The 13,512-nt window shown below is 46.8% G+C and overlaps 2 long non-coding RNA genes across 2 annotated transcripts; one reads left to right on the top strand and one right to left on the bottom strand.

Annotated features, from left to right (window-relative positions):
* Positions 1 to 1,193: 1,193 nt before the first annotated feature.
* LOC146758507 (uncharacterized) lies at positions 1,194 to 4,987 on the bottom strand. The gene is made up of 3 exons (XR_014934516.1): positions 4,874 to 4,987; positions 2,754 to 2,814; positions 1,194 to 1,779 (listed from the first exon to the last, which is right to left on the bottom strand). It is a non-coding gene; the product is annotated as an uncharacterized LOC146758507 (long non-coding RNA).
* A 15-nt stretch (positions 4,988 to 5,002) lies between these two features.
* LOC146758506 (uncharacterized) lies at positions 5,003 to 13,280 on the top strand. The gene is made up of 3 exons (XR_014934519.1): positions 5,003 to 5,102; positions 6,574 to 6,647; positions 12,980 to 13,280. It is a non-coding gene; the product is annotated as an uncharacterized LOC146758506 (long non-coding RNA).
* Positions 13,281 to 13,512: the final 232 nt, after the last annotated feature.

The following is a 13,512-nucleotide window of genomic DNA, read 5'->3' as shown; positions in this document are numbered from 1 at the left end:
AATTCCTATTCTTACCAGTGGAAAGAAACAGACAATGTCGGTAAATGAATTTGCTCATACAGAGTAGACTTAGAAAACATGCTGAATGAATTAACAGTCCAAAGCGCTCTCTTCTCTCTGTAGACTAGAAATGGAGACAAAAACCGATGGCGTGAATAAAGCGTGATTGTGAAGCCAGGGATACTTTTCTCTGGTATATTAGAGAAGCCTAGTAAAGAGGCATACTCAGACTTTTGAGTTGAATGTCTCATTGCAACTCTACACATTCCATTTGAAAATTCACAGATAACAAATGTATTTATGTTGACTGAAGCAGACATTGGTGGCACGGCGGTAGATTGAACTTTCCCACCAATAGTCCATTATGTTTTCTTGCCATGTAACAGATGGCAGCAGAGGGGCACTCTGACAGAATGGTGTCTGACATGGTGTCTTAGTTTTAGCTGGGATGGATTTTTCTTCAGAGTCCCTGGAATGATGTTATGTTTTGGTTCTAGGAAAAAAAATGGTGTTAATAACACGCCAATTCTAAGTAGTGTTGTACTGAGCCAAGGCCGTCCTCAGTGAAGGGACTAAGGAGCTGGAAGGGAATGGAGTTAGGACAGCTGACTTAAACAGGCCAAAGGGGTATTCCATACTATACGACATCACGTGGTTTTGAAAAGAGTGAAAGTTCATCTGGCTCTTGTGCTGCTCAGCGGCTCAAGAAAGACAGGGAACTACTCAAGAGCGTACAGCAGAAGGCTACAAAGATTATTAGGGATCTATATCTCTCAGCCTATGAGGAAAGGCTGAGAGACCATGTTTGGACTGGAGAAGAGAAGACTGAGAGGGATCTTATGAACATTGACTGATAGTCATAGTCACTATCAACATAGTCACATATCAAGAGCCATAGATATGCATACACATGCACATGTGCATTAACTTATTGTTACCAGCACAAGAACAGGCTGATGGCCACTGTCCCAGAGATTTAGAAGACAAACATTATATGTTATCAGAAGTATTAAAGTATACATATCAATTGTAAATCTCAGAGATATGAAACAAATATTAGATACATACTGATGTCTGTGCCCTCAAACATAACAAAACTAACCAAGGCCAACATATGCTCAACAGCTGAGTTGATGGAAGGCTGAAAAAGATAATTTCCTGAAGTCGGAGCATATACATTCATAACGCTGAGATTACACTAATCTTGATTTGTTTTATTTAAATTTTCCTGGGTTGTTTTTTTTTCCCCCATGCCTGAAGTGAGACGGGATATAAATGCCAAAGACCACACTGCACCACGTGTTTTCAGGAAGTCCCTGCTGAAATCACAGGGCAGTCCTGCTTTCAAAGTGACTGTGAGTTGCCCTAGCATGTGCTTGGATTGCAGCATTTGCTGATGGATCTCGTAAAACTCTCTTTGGTACTTGTTTGAACGAAGACAGAAAGAGGCTTCCAGCTGTCCCACCATGACCTGTACAAGAGTGATGGAAGAGCAGTGCAGGATCGGTTGCTGCATTTGAAACTTTTCTAGAAGGAAAGCCTCCCATATGGCGAAAAGGTTCTCTGTAAATAACAATAACAGCTTGGCTTCCGGTCCTGAAAATGCATCCTGTGATGCATGGTAGGCTGTTGTACACTGCCAAGCTTCACAAGGCTCAAGAAGACAGGAATCCAGCCCTGCAAGCACCAGCTGCAGTGTCAAGGTCAAGCCCAGAGGCATCACCTGCGCTTGTTCCAGACATCCTGTTTCCTCCCTGACTGCGATGTGCGCAGGATCTCCTGTGATGGAAATGTTATATCAAACATTGTTGCACGTTTGCAAAACCGAGTTGTCAAGCTCACATTTTCAAAGCACCAATCTATCCTAATTCAGGCACGTGGTAAGCAAGCTCATTTTCAGAGGTACTGAGTACTTTACATCAGTTTACATCTGGAATGGATGTTCCAGATGCCTTCTTTTCTTTGCTTTGCTTTTTCTTTCTTTGCTTTTCCTTTTCTTTTTTCTTTTCATTTCCCCTCTCCTCTCCTATCACACCTCTGCTCTCCTCTCCTCTCTCCTTCTTTTTTCTTCTCCTCTCTCATCTCCTCTATTTATGACCATCTTGCACAGTCTCTGGATGCATATTGGCTCTGAAATCTATAGTGCTTTTTTTTTTTTTTTTTTTTTTTTTTCCTCAGAAACTTCCACTTAAAAATGTTTTTCTCAAGTACTTCAAAATGCCCCAAAACTGAAATTCTTGGATGGGACTGAATAATGTTTTAAAATGACATCGGTTTGGAATGAAAATAATGCAGTGATTTATACAGATTAAATATTTAAAGCTTTCTGTTGTTACTCATGCACATTTGTGGTATACTGTCTTTATAAACCAATGACATACGATATCATTATAAATAAAAGATATACTAATTGGGGATTTCTGTCAGGAGCTGATGGTACTAAAATCGTGTTTGCTTAAGGATTAAATATTTTCCCTTCGGGCTTGCCAATGATTTTAAACCTTCCTGATACCTGCCAGGGAAAAAAGAAGAAGATAAAAGGCCTCAGTTGAAAACACTGGACAGCTCTGAAGTGCTGTGGTGATATCGTTGCAAGTACTCCAATCTCAATTTTACACACGTGGCTATTCTCATTTGGGTCCATATGACTCATCACTACAGAAAGCTGAATGCATGCAATATGGGACTGCATCCTACCGGAGGACAATCATCTTACGCGCTTCAGAGCCATTTGAGATGCATTCAAACCTCACCTGCATGCCGTCCATTCATTCAGTTTTGCTTGGGCTGCTTCCAATAATCCAAATGTCTACACTGAAAAGGCAAAACAACAGATAAATACCCAAACTGAAAAGGCTAATAAAATTGTATAAGGAAACATGAATCATGCTTCATTGCACATTAAAATGAGCTCATTTAAATGACAAATGGTATATTCTTAGCATACTTGAACAGAGCATAAACCGCTGATGAAGTATCTGCGTTCTGACCCACCAAAACAAATCACAGTCCTTCCTCATTATGTGACCAAAAGTACTCTCTCTCTGATGTGTCTAAAACACAACATTTATCACCCACAGTTCAGGTAACGGGATCATCTTATCACACATGCGATGGGATCATCTTGTCGCACTCCCGGTCTCATTCTGTGACAGGAATAATTGCCATTTTGGTCACATGAAACACACGTGCTGGCATATACAAAGAAAAACATCCAGGCGTGCAGTCCTTTTGTCTACCAGAATCAGTTTGCTTGCCTCAGAAAATGTTCTCCCTGTATGTAAATATTCTTGAATTCAAGAATATTTAAGAGCTTGTTCATTCCAACACTGAAATCCTGGTGACCTCAGAGGGTTTTTGTGCAACTCAAGGGAACACACAAAGCCCTAGCATAGAGATGGCATGGCCAGAAAGAACATGCACAGTAACGTAAACATTATAAATCTACAAAGCTCTAAAAACTATGTTTGAATTTGTAACTGAAGTACCAAATTGGTTTTTTTCCGTTTCGGTAAAAAGCTGAAAATTAATTGTTTGAAATATTCCTCCAGGCCAGTATTTATCTTAAACAAACATGAGATTCACACTGTCAAACTTCAGACATCTGCCTTCAGGCTGATCATTTAGTTTCCTTTTCTAGATAACGGAAGGGAACAAAATAGCATTCAGATGTGGTGCTTTGTAAGTTCATCTCTGCTTTAGCCCGCCTGTCTAGGGCTAGATATCCAAATGGCAGATACTTCAGATCAGCAGGTAAGCACTAAATCATAGAATGGCTTAGGTTGGAAGGGAACTTTAAAATCATTCAGCCTCAACCTTCCTGCTGCAGACAGGGCTGCCCCCCAGTAGCTCAGGATGCCCAGGGCCACATCCAACCTGGCCTTGAATGCCTCCAGGGATGGGGTACCCACAGCTTCAATGCGCAACCTCTGTCAGTGCCTCGCTATCTTCTGAGTAGAGATTTCTTTTCCTAACGTGTTACTAATTTTCCCCATATTGTTTGTTTGTTTTTAAGAGTTTAACACCGTTTATTTTCAGAGAATGACTTTAATTTAGGTAAGGAGGGAGCTCTCAGTCAGCTCATTACCCTCCAGGCTGGAGTTTTACATGCACGGACCAAGCCCTGAATCTGTATCTCTGAAAATGTCAAGTACTTTCCAACAAACAAACAACACACACACACACACACACACACACACACACAAAAAAAAAAAAATAAAAATAAAATTAGAAAATGATTTTCCTTATGTCAGCATCATAATCCACACACATCTTAAGGCACACGGTTTGCATGTTTGGTGAAGGAAAGTACTGATTAGACTTGAGGAGATAAGAATTTAACCTTTCTTGTGTAAAAGCACTATTGACTGTGATCTACAAGAAAAATCAAACTCACATAGCTGTATAAACAAGTCTCCGGTTTCAGTGAATGGCAGAAATACAACGAATGGAAGGAATGAAAAGATAGCTGACTATCCACATGAAATTGCTTTTGAGGATATCAAATGACAGTGATGTGAGTGAACAGGGCACATTTGCAACTCTTGCTCATGCTAATAGGGTTGCCCTGATAGGTGGTGGATGCCCCATGCCTGCAGACACCCGAGATCGGGCTGGATGTGGCTCTGAGCACCTGATGGAGCTGCAGGTGTTCCTGCTCACTGCAGGGCAGTTGGACCAGATGGGCTTTAAGCATTCCTTCCAACACAAACGGTTCTGTGAAGTGAGACACATCCTATACCTACAGGAAGTCCAGGATGACATTGTTGATTGAAACATAGAATCCATGATGTGTTAACTTTATAGGGATGTACTTATAAATAATATAAATAGATAATAGATTACATATATATATAAAGCTTTAGTATCATACCCAGGTTCGGTTGCTGCTGAGAGCTGGGCCCGCTCCCAGGGCCAGGCCGGGCCGCGGGGCCGGGCGGAGCCGCCGCCATGATGGGGGGGCTGGGACAGGGTCTGCAGTAGCAGGGGCTGTTCCGTACCACGTGACGTAAGGCGGGCGTCATAACGCTTCGTGGAGGGCAGACGTTGTTCGGCGGTTGTGGAGCCCGCGCTGGATGGCGCTGTGCGGTCGTCGGTGGGCGGTGAGTAGTTGCGTTTTAACTATGGGTACAGCTGCTCTCACGTTTCGGTTGCCATTTTCCTCAGCGGTGCTGAGCAGCTGCAGGGCTGTGCTGCAGCGTGAAGCCCAGTGGGGCCCAACCCAGAACCGTCAAGTCCTTGTACCAAGAGTGGGAAGGGAAGGGCCCTTTGGGGGCTGTCTTGGCCAGCTCCCCTGATGAAGTTGTTCAAGGGCCCTGACCCCTGAGGGACACAACTTGTCATTCAAATCCTTTTCAATGTAGAGAAAAGTGTTCCATCTTTTGTGCCCTATTGCTCTTTCTCCCCTGGTTCCTCATTGGCTGAGTATTTTAGGTTCGCAATCTTCCTGATGCTCAACTAAACATGTGAATACTGAATAAGCATTAATTTTTGCTAGCTAAGTATATCTCACCGATGAGTTAAGTTTGCACAGGTGCTCATTCAGTACTTGGTTGTTGTTTCTGGACATCTGCTCATCCTTGCCTAGAGATAAGCTTGGAAGGAGGTTAGAGGGGAGCGTCTTGATGCCTGCCTGTTCCATCCCAGCCTACCCACAGAGCAAGGCTACGCAGCCTTGTGTAAAGGCCCTGACTTCTGTGATGTTTGTTAAGTCTGTTTTACTTTTGCTGAGGGTCTTTTATCCAAACAGAATAGCCGTACAATATTTTTGCAAGCAATAATGAATCCCATCATTCAGCGACTGTATTTCTAAACTGTGCTACTAACAGAGATGGTATTTCTACTTGTAAACATCAGCCGTTTTTAAGGAGAAGTTACGAAATCCAAATACGTGGTACTCTACTTCTTCAGCTCCATCTCCCCTTTTCAATATCTAATAGAGAAACAGCATTCCGTTCTTACATCACTGATGCACTTAAATCACAAAGGGACAAGTTTGGTCGGGCAGGGCCTACGCTTTGTGAAGTCATGCTGGTTATCCTGTACTGTCTTCCTCCCTTCCGTGTGCCTTAGCACAGCATTGAGGTGCAGACGTGTAAGTTCCTTGAGTCACTGTATGATAACGATTGAGTCACAGCCTGAAACACGGACAGAACACCAGGGAAAAGGACCCGGTCCACCTCTGATAGGCCCCATTTCAGGGCAGACTGGAGATGGGTTACTTGTGGATTTTTTTTCCCCTATGAGCGTAGATCTTTGGAGATGGTAGGGCAATCATTTTAAATATTCCTTCCTGTTGTGTTAGTACCTTAGTCATAACTCGTCGTAGATGACCATGATATCAGGTTGATCTTCCTGATGGTTACAGGAACTTGATGGCACACGAGGAACTTCACCTGACAGCCATGACTTCTCCAGACTCTTTCCAGTCCCTTGAGTAGTCAACTCCTTGATCCTCAAGTGCCTGAAATATATGGCCAAAAATGCAATCCCTCAATGACATGTACTCCTAGACTCCTATTTCCGAGATAAACGGGCATAATGCAGTTAATAATCAAACACCATCACGTACAGGAAAAGGGAGCACGGCGGAGGACGGGAGCACGGCAGAGGATGGGACCGGTGGCGGAGGATGGGAGCACAGCGCGGTGAGGATGGAGGTAGCCCGTTGAGGGGACGGGAACAGGAGGTGGGAGCGCGGCGGGGGACGCTCTCTTTGACTAAGGGAGAGGTGGGAGCGCGGCGGGGAACCCGCGACGGACGACGCGCGGTATGACTAAGGGGGAGGTGGGAGCGCGACGGGGGACGCTCGCCTTGACTAAGGGTGGGGTGGGAGCGCGGCGAGGGACCCGCGGCGGGGGATGCTCGCCTTGATTAAGGGGGAGGTGGAAGCGCGGCGGGGGACGCTCGTCTTGGCTAAACCGGAGGTGGGAGCGCGACGGGGGACGCGACATAGGACGCGCGATATAACTAAGGGGAAGGTGGGAGCGCGACGGGGGATGCTCGCCTTGATTAAGGGGGAGGTGGGATCGCGGCGGGCGACCCGCGATAGAGGACGCGCGATATGACTAAGGGGGAGGTGGGAGCACGGCGTGGGACGCTAGCCTTGACTAAGTGGGAGGTGGGAGCGCGACGGGGTACCCGCGACGGGGGACGCGCGCCTTGACTAAAGGGGAGGTGGGAGCGCGGCGGGGGACGCTCATCATGGCTAAACCGGAGGTGGGAGCGCGGCGGGGGACCCGTGACGGGGGACGCGGGATATAACTAAGGGGGAGGTGGGAGCGCGGCGTGGGACCCGCGACATAGGACGCGCGATAGAACTAAGGGGGAGGTGGGAGCGCGGCGAGGGACCCGTGACGGGGAACGCTCGCCTTGACTAAGAGGGAGGTGGGAGCACGGCGGGGGACGCTCGCCTTGACTAAGAGGGAGGTGGGAGCACGGCGGGGGACGCTCGCCTTGACTAAGAGGGAGGTGGGAGCGCGACGCGGGATGCTCGCCTTGACTAAGGGGGAGATGGGAGCGCGGCGTGCGACCCGGGACGGGGGACTCTCGCCTTGACTAAGAGGGAGGTGGGAATACGGCGGGGGACCCGCGACGGGAGACGCTCGCCTTGACTAAGAGGGAGGTGGGAGCGCGGCGAGGGACCCGGGACGGGGAACGCGCGACTTGATTAAGGGGGAGGTGGGAGCGCGACGGGGGACGCTCGCCTTGATGAAGGGGGAGGAGGGAGCGAGGCGTGGGACCCGCGACGGCGGACGCGCGCCCTGATTAAGGGGGAGGTGAGATGGCGGCGGGGGACCCGCGACAGAGGATGCGCGATATCACTAAGAGGGAGGTGGGAGCGCGGCGGGGGACCCGCGACGGGGGACTCTCGCTTTGACTAAGGGGGAGGTGGGAGCGAGCCGGGGGACGCTCGACTTGACTAAGGTGGATTTGGGAACACGGCGGGGGACCCGCAGCGGGGGACTCTCGCCTTGATTAAGGGGGAGGTGGGAACACGGCGGGGGACCCGCGGCGGGGGGGGACTCTCGCCTTGACTAAGGGGGAGGTGGGAGCGCGACGGGGGACCCGGGACAGGGAACGCGCGCCTTGATTAAGGGGGAGGTGGGAGCGCGACGGGGGACGCTCTCCTTGACTAAGGGGGAGGTGGGAGCGCGGCGAGGGACCCGGTACGGGGAACGCTCGCCTTCACTAAGAGGGAGGTGAGAGCGCGATGGGGGACGCTCGCCTTGATTAAGGGGGAGGTGGGATCGCGGCGGGGGACCCGCGACAGAGGACGCGCGATATCACTAAGAGGGAGGTGGGAGCGCGGCGGGGGACCCGCGACGGGGGACTCTCGCTTTGACTAAGGGGGAGGTGGGAGCGCGCCGGGGGACTCCGCGCCGGCGGAGGTTAGATTTAGTGCGCCAGCCGAGGTTAGATTTAGTGCGCCAGCCGAGGTTAGATTTAGTGCGCCAGCCGAGGTTAGTTTTAGTGCGCCAGCCGAGGTTAGTTTTAGTGCGCCAGCCGAGGTTAGATTTAGTGCGCCAGCCGAGGTTAGATTTAGTGCGCCAGCCGAGGTTAGATTTAGTGCGCCGGCGGAGGTTAGATTTAGTGCGCCAGCCGAGGTTAGATTTAGTGCGCCAGCCGAGGTTAGATTTAGTGCGCCAGCCGAGGTTAGATTTAGTGCGCCAGCCGAGGTTAGTTTTAGTGCGCCAGCCGAGGTTAGATTTAGTGCGCCGGCGGAGGTTAGTTTTAGTGCGCCAGCCGAGGTTAGTTTTAGTGCGCCAGCCGAGGTTAGATTTAGTGCGCCAGCCGAGGTTAGATTTAGTGCGCCAGCCGAGGTTAGATTTAGTGCGCCAGCCGAGGTTAGTTTTAGTGCGCCAGCCGAGGTTAGATTTAGTGCGCCGGCGGAGGTTAGTTTTAGTGCGCCAGCCGAGGTTAGTTTTAGTGCGCCAGCCGAGGTTAGATTTAGTGCGCCAGCCGAGGTTAGATTTAGTGCGCCAGCCGAGGTTAGTTTTAGTGCGCCAGCCGAGGTTAGATTTAGTGCGCCAGCCGAGGTTAGATTTAGTGCGCCAGCCGAGGTTAGATTTAGTGCGCCAGCCGAGGTTAGATTTAGTGCGCCAGCCGAGGTTAGATTTAGTGCGCCAGCCGAGGTTAGATTTAGTGCGCCAGCCGAGGTTAGATTTAGTGCGCCAGCCGAGGTTAGTTTTAGTGCGCCAGCCGAGGTTAGATTTAGTGCGCCGGCGGAGGTTAGTTTTAGTGCGCCAGCCGAGGTTAGTTTTAGTGCGCCAGCCGAGGTTAGATTTAGTGCGCCAGCCGAGGTTAGATTTAGTGCGCCAGCCGAGGTTAGATTTAGTGCGCCAGCCGAGGTTAGTTTTAGTGCGCCAGCCGAGGTTAGATTTAGTGCGCCGGCGGAGGTTAGTTTTAGTGCGCCAGCCGAGGTTAGTTTTAGTGCGCCAGCCGAGGTTAGATTTAGTGCGCCAGCCGAGGTTAGATTTAGTGCGCCAGCCGAGGTTAGTTTTAGTGCGCCAGCCGAGGTTAGATTTAGTGCGCCAGCCGAGGTTAGATTTAGTGCGCCAGCCGAGGTTAGATTTAGTGCGCCAGCCGAGGTTAGATTTAGTGCGCCAGCCGAGGTTAGGTTTTAGAGGGACGCGCGCCTTGGCTAGGGGGTAGATGGGAGCTCGCCGGGGGACGCGCGCCTTTGCTAATGGGGAAGTTGGAGCGCGCCGGGGGACTTTACTGCCGTATATGGATACAAACTTTTCATCTTCGTTCTGTTTCTTTTTTTGATTAATAAATACTTGTTAAATTTATTTTGTTTCTCCTTTGTGGTTCTTTATGTTATTCCGCTCACAAGTTTTTTGTTGTTGTAATGGTATAAACACTGAGGTCAACTTTTTTAGTAGCAAGTTTTTAGCTGGGATCTCAGTTATAATTAGTATTTTTTGATTTTTTTTTCTTCATCGTAATCTTTTATTTTTTGTTTCTCTGTTATGATGGGGTTGGGTATTTACAGGGTTACGATGTACTTCCACTTTAGTTTGGTTCAATATATCTTTATGTTTTACTGGTTTAAGTAGGGTGGTCATGCATAAACCAAGTACGACTTGGTGGCCACTTTCTGCTTCCCTTTGGAAGGCATTTGCTCACGTCCCAGAAAGCATGGCTCATCACATTTAACTGTTTCTCCATAAGATGGATTCAACCGCTTTGTCCTTTTTTCTTTCTCTCAGATTCTGTTGGCAGGTACAACACTACAAGGTGTGGGGTTCCCATTTGCCCAGCTGTGGTCACCAGGAAGTCTTTGAGCCCTGCTCTACCAGAGCTGTAGCAGCATGTTATCAGTATGATTTTCATTCAGGATCCAAAAGATGTCATTATACATACCTCTAGAAAGTACATTCATAGAGATGAACACTAAATCTGATTTCGTAGATATGAATCCAGATCTCTTCATAGAGTTTCTTCCCAAACTTCTCTGCCTTCTCTTCTAGGTTTGGAATTACTAGAGGTATTTGGTTGGTTTTTTTTTTTTGTTTGCTTGTTTTGTTTCTTGTTGGTTTTTGTTGTTGTTGTTGTTGTTTTGTTTTGTTTGTTTCTTTTCTGTTTGGTTTTTTTTTTGTTTGTTTTCCCACCGTGTATCTGCATTGTATGCAAATAGACTGTTCAACTACTGGCTGGGAATTTGGCTACTGGTGCACGTTCTGTGGCCATTTGCCCAGAACGGACAGCCTGGACAGAACTGTTGCTCCAGCACCAAGTGAGTGGACAGTCATGATGCAGAAATCCTTGACAAAATACCATATTTTTCTGACAACATAATTTTTATAGGATGGAACAAAGGGTGTTTTCCAACTGGGGGAGGTGGGAGGGGGCGGGGCAGTAATCAAGTGTACTGAACTTATTGTTTCAGGTTTTCAATTGATTCTGAGCCAGTGGTTTCAGCTCTCATGGCATTAAAGCTTTCATTAGGCAACAGTTTTTTATTTGTCTTCTGAATTCCCATGGAGGACGATTCGTAATAGTGATTAGGTATTTGGTGACTTTACCTTGTTGCATTGTGTTAATCACAAGGTTAAAAACTTGCTACATTTTGAGGTTACTTTGAAATCAGGCTGAAAATCTTGGTCTTCTCAGCTGAGTTATACATTGGCTTATTAAATGTTGTGTCTTCATTCAAATGAGTAAAAGTATTAATTTGTGAGTGCTGCAGGGAGATTAGAATGCTAATATACATAAAAAATGGATTTCAGCCAAGTACTTAGTCAAGGGAAAGTCTAGAATGCTAAGAATCCTTGTTACTTGAAACAACATCAGTGGTATTTTGTAACCTTCAAAATGGAGATCGTTAGAAAAAATAATTGCGAAGGTGTATGTGTCATCCACTGCTTTATTTAGACAAAGAACCTATGTGAGACGCTATACCGAAAATTCTGTGCAGATCAACAAGTGTTGTCTTTGACATAGCCCTTATCAAGAACTTGGTACCAGAAATGAAGAGTTGGCAATAAAGTATCCGCTTTACTGGATTTGGGAGGCAACCAAACTGATTACAAAAACTGAAAATTGATTTTAAATGGGAAAGAGTAGGATTAATCCTAAAGCGAGCTGAATTTTTTTCCATCTCTTTAAAAATGGCTAGTGGAGACTGACCTGCCTACAGTTCAAAACAGACTTTTTCTCATCTGTCTGCTGGAGGGAACAATGCAGGCGTGTTTCATTTCCTTAGGAAATGGCCAAGAGCCAGAGAAAGATTAAAAATGTAAGCAAGAATCAGTGCAGTGGTTGTTCCTGTAAGAGTTAGACAGTTGGCCTGCAATATCAGTAAATCCTCCCACAGAAGATATGTTCCTGTACTACAGGATTTGTGTATGGTGCAGAAAGGATGGACTTGGCTGTTACTCCTGCACAGGTGCACATGGAATGCATTTGGTATGTGAAAGAGTAAGTAAAAGCAACTGACATACTTGAAGAAATGTTTTATGAGCAGAAGAACTAATGAGCAAAAATAAATCCTAAGAGGAGCAAATTACTTCTTCCGGGTTTCTCTCTTGGTTCTTCAGCTCCCCGCCATAACAGTCCCAACTTCCCTGCCCTGTCCTCTGTCGTGTGTAGGGCCCTTTGGCCACTGCTGGGCAGACAGTATGATAGCTGAGCTCCACGTGTCCCATCTCAGCGGGGACAAATGATCTCAGGAGCTCCATCCTCCAGGAGATCTTCCTTGTTCTGTAGACAGTGAAGATGTAATCAAGGCTGCCTAACCTAAGGATCTAACTGAGGTTCAATTTAAGGAAGCTGGTGAGCCGCTCTGCTTGCAGTGCTTCTGTCCTTCTCCACAAACAACACTGTCTTTATCTCTAAGACTAGGCATCTGCATTTGGTGGACGAGGTCTGCCTTTAGGGAATTCCAGTGATCTACCTCTGCTGTCCTTGGGAGGGAAACCTTGCTCTAGGAGAGCTTCTTCTCCAGTTGTCCAAATTTGTTGTTCAAATTAGGAACCTAAGATAAGATTCCTATTCGAACCTTATGCTTCCTAATCTGATTGAAACTGCCCATAAGGCTTAGGAGAACTGAAGAGGAGGAATGCCTGGTTGCAGAATTATGGGGAGCCAGGCAGAAAAATTAGGGGAATGTGTTTATTTAATATAGTTATTTATCCACTTTAGTATTACCACAGATAATGAAAAATACAGCAAAAAAATACAGCCCAAAACTTATGTCTGCTTCAAAGAAGTTGAATTCAAGAAACATAGAAAAGCTCGTTGTAAGATTTCATTTCAGGTATGGGAAATAATTCTGCTGCACGTGTTGGAAGGGAATTGAACAGACTGAAAATATTTGGAACATGATCTTCTATAGAAAAGCTCTGCAGGAACATTTGAACCATTTGATGGTTTCTTAATATTCCCGAGTCCTCTGAATCTACCTGGGCTGTTGATTGATGTGATTCTTCAGTCTTTCTCCCAAATATGTTTTAAATGTTTGTGTAATACTCAGGTTCAGCAGGGATCTGTTTAATGATTTAACTCCACTAACTCAAGACTTTGGCAAAGGAGAGGAAAAAAGAGAGAGCAGTACGTCCAGTGAGTGAGAAAGAACAGATGAACTGCAAGGAACACTGGAAATTTCCTTCCCTGGAGAGTGCATCAGCTGCTGTGCCCAGCACAAATCCGTACTCATCAGCCGTGAGGCATCTCTGGTCAGAAGCTGGATCCAACTTCCAAATGCCAAAGAAAATGGGTGGGGGTGAACGGAGCTCTTTGCTTTCAATAAAAAGCTTATTATTAAAATTATTAAAGCTTAGTCATTGTAGTTTTGATGGGGTCAAACAAAGGGTATGTGTGGGAGGGCAGGGGAAGAGAGAGCCTAAGTGGCAAACGGTGGGGAGAATCTTGGTTCCTGATTTAGAAGGAGTGAACAAGCGCAAGTCTCTGGGTAAGGCCTCTGGGACATAACAATGATAGTCAGTCTTTCAAATGTTGGTGCAAATATCAATCAATTAATGACAAAGGATGGTTCGTGTTCTCTCA

Source organism: Coturnix japonica, chromosome 14 (assembly GCF_054131305.1).
Source record: "Coturnix japonica strain WE chromosome 14, WE-NBRP24, whole genome shotgun sequence".
NCBI classification, from domain to species: Eukaryota; Metazoa; Chordata; class Aves; order Galliformes; family Phasianidae; genus Coturnix; species Coturnix japonica.
Note: the sequence above shows the minus strand (reverse complement) of the source record. Positions and strands in the feature narration are given on the sequence as shown.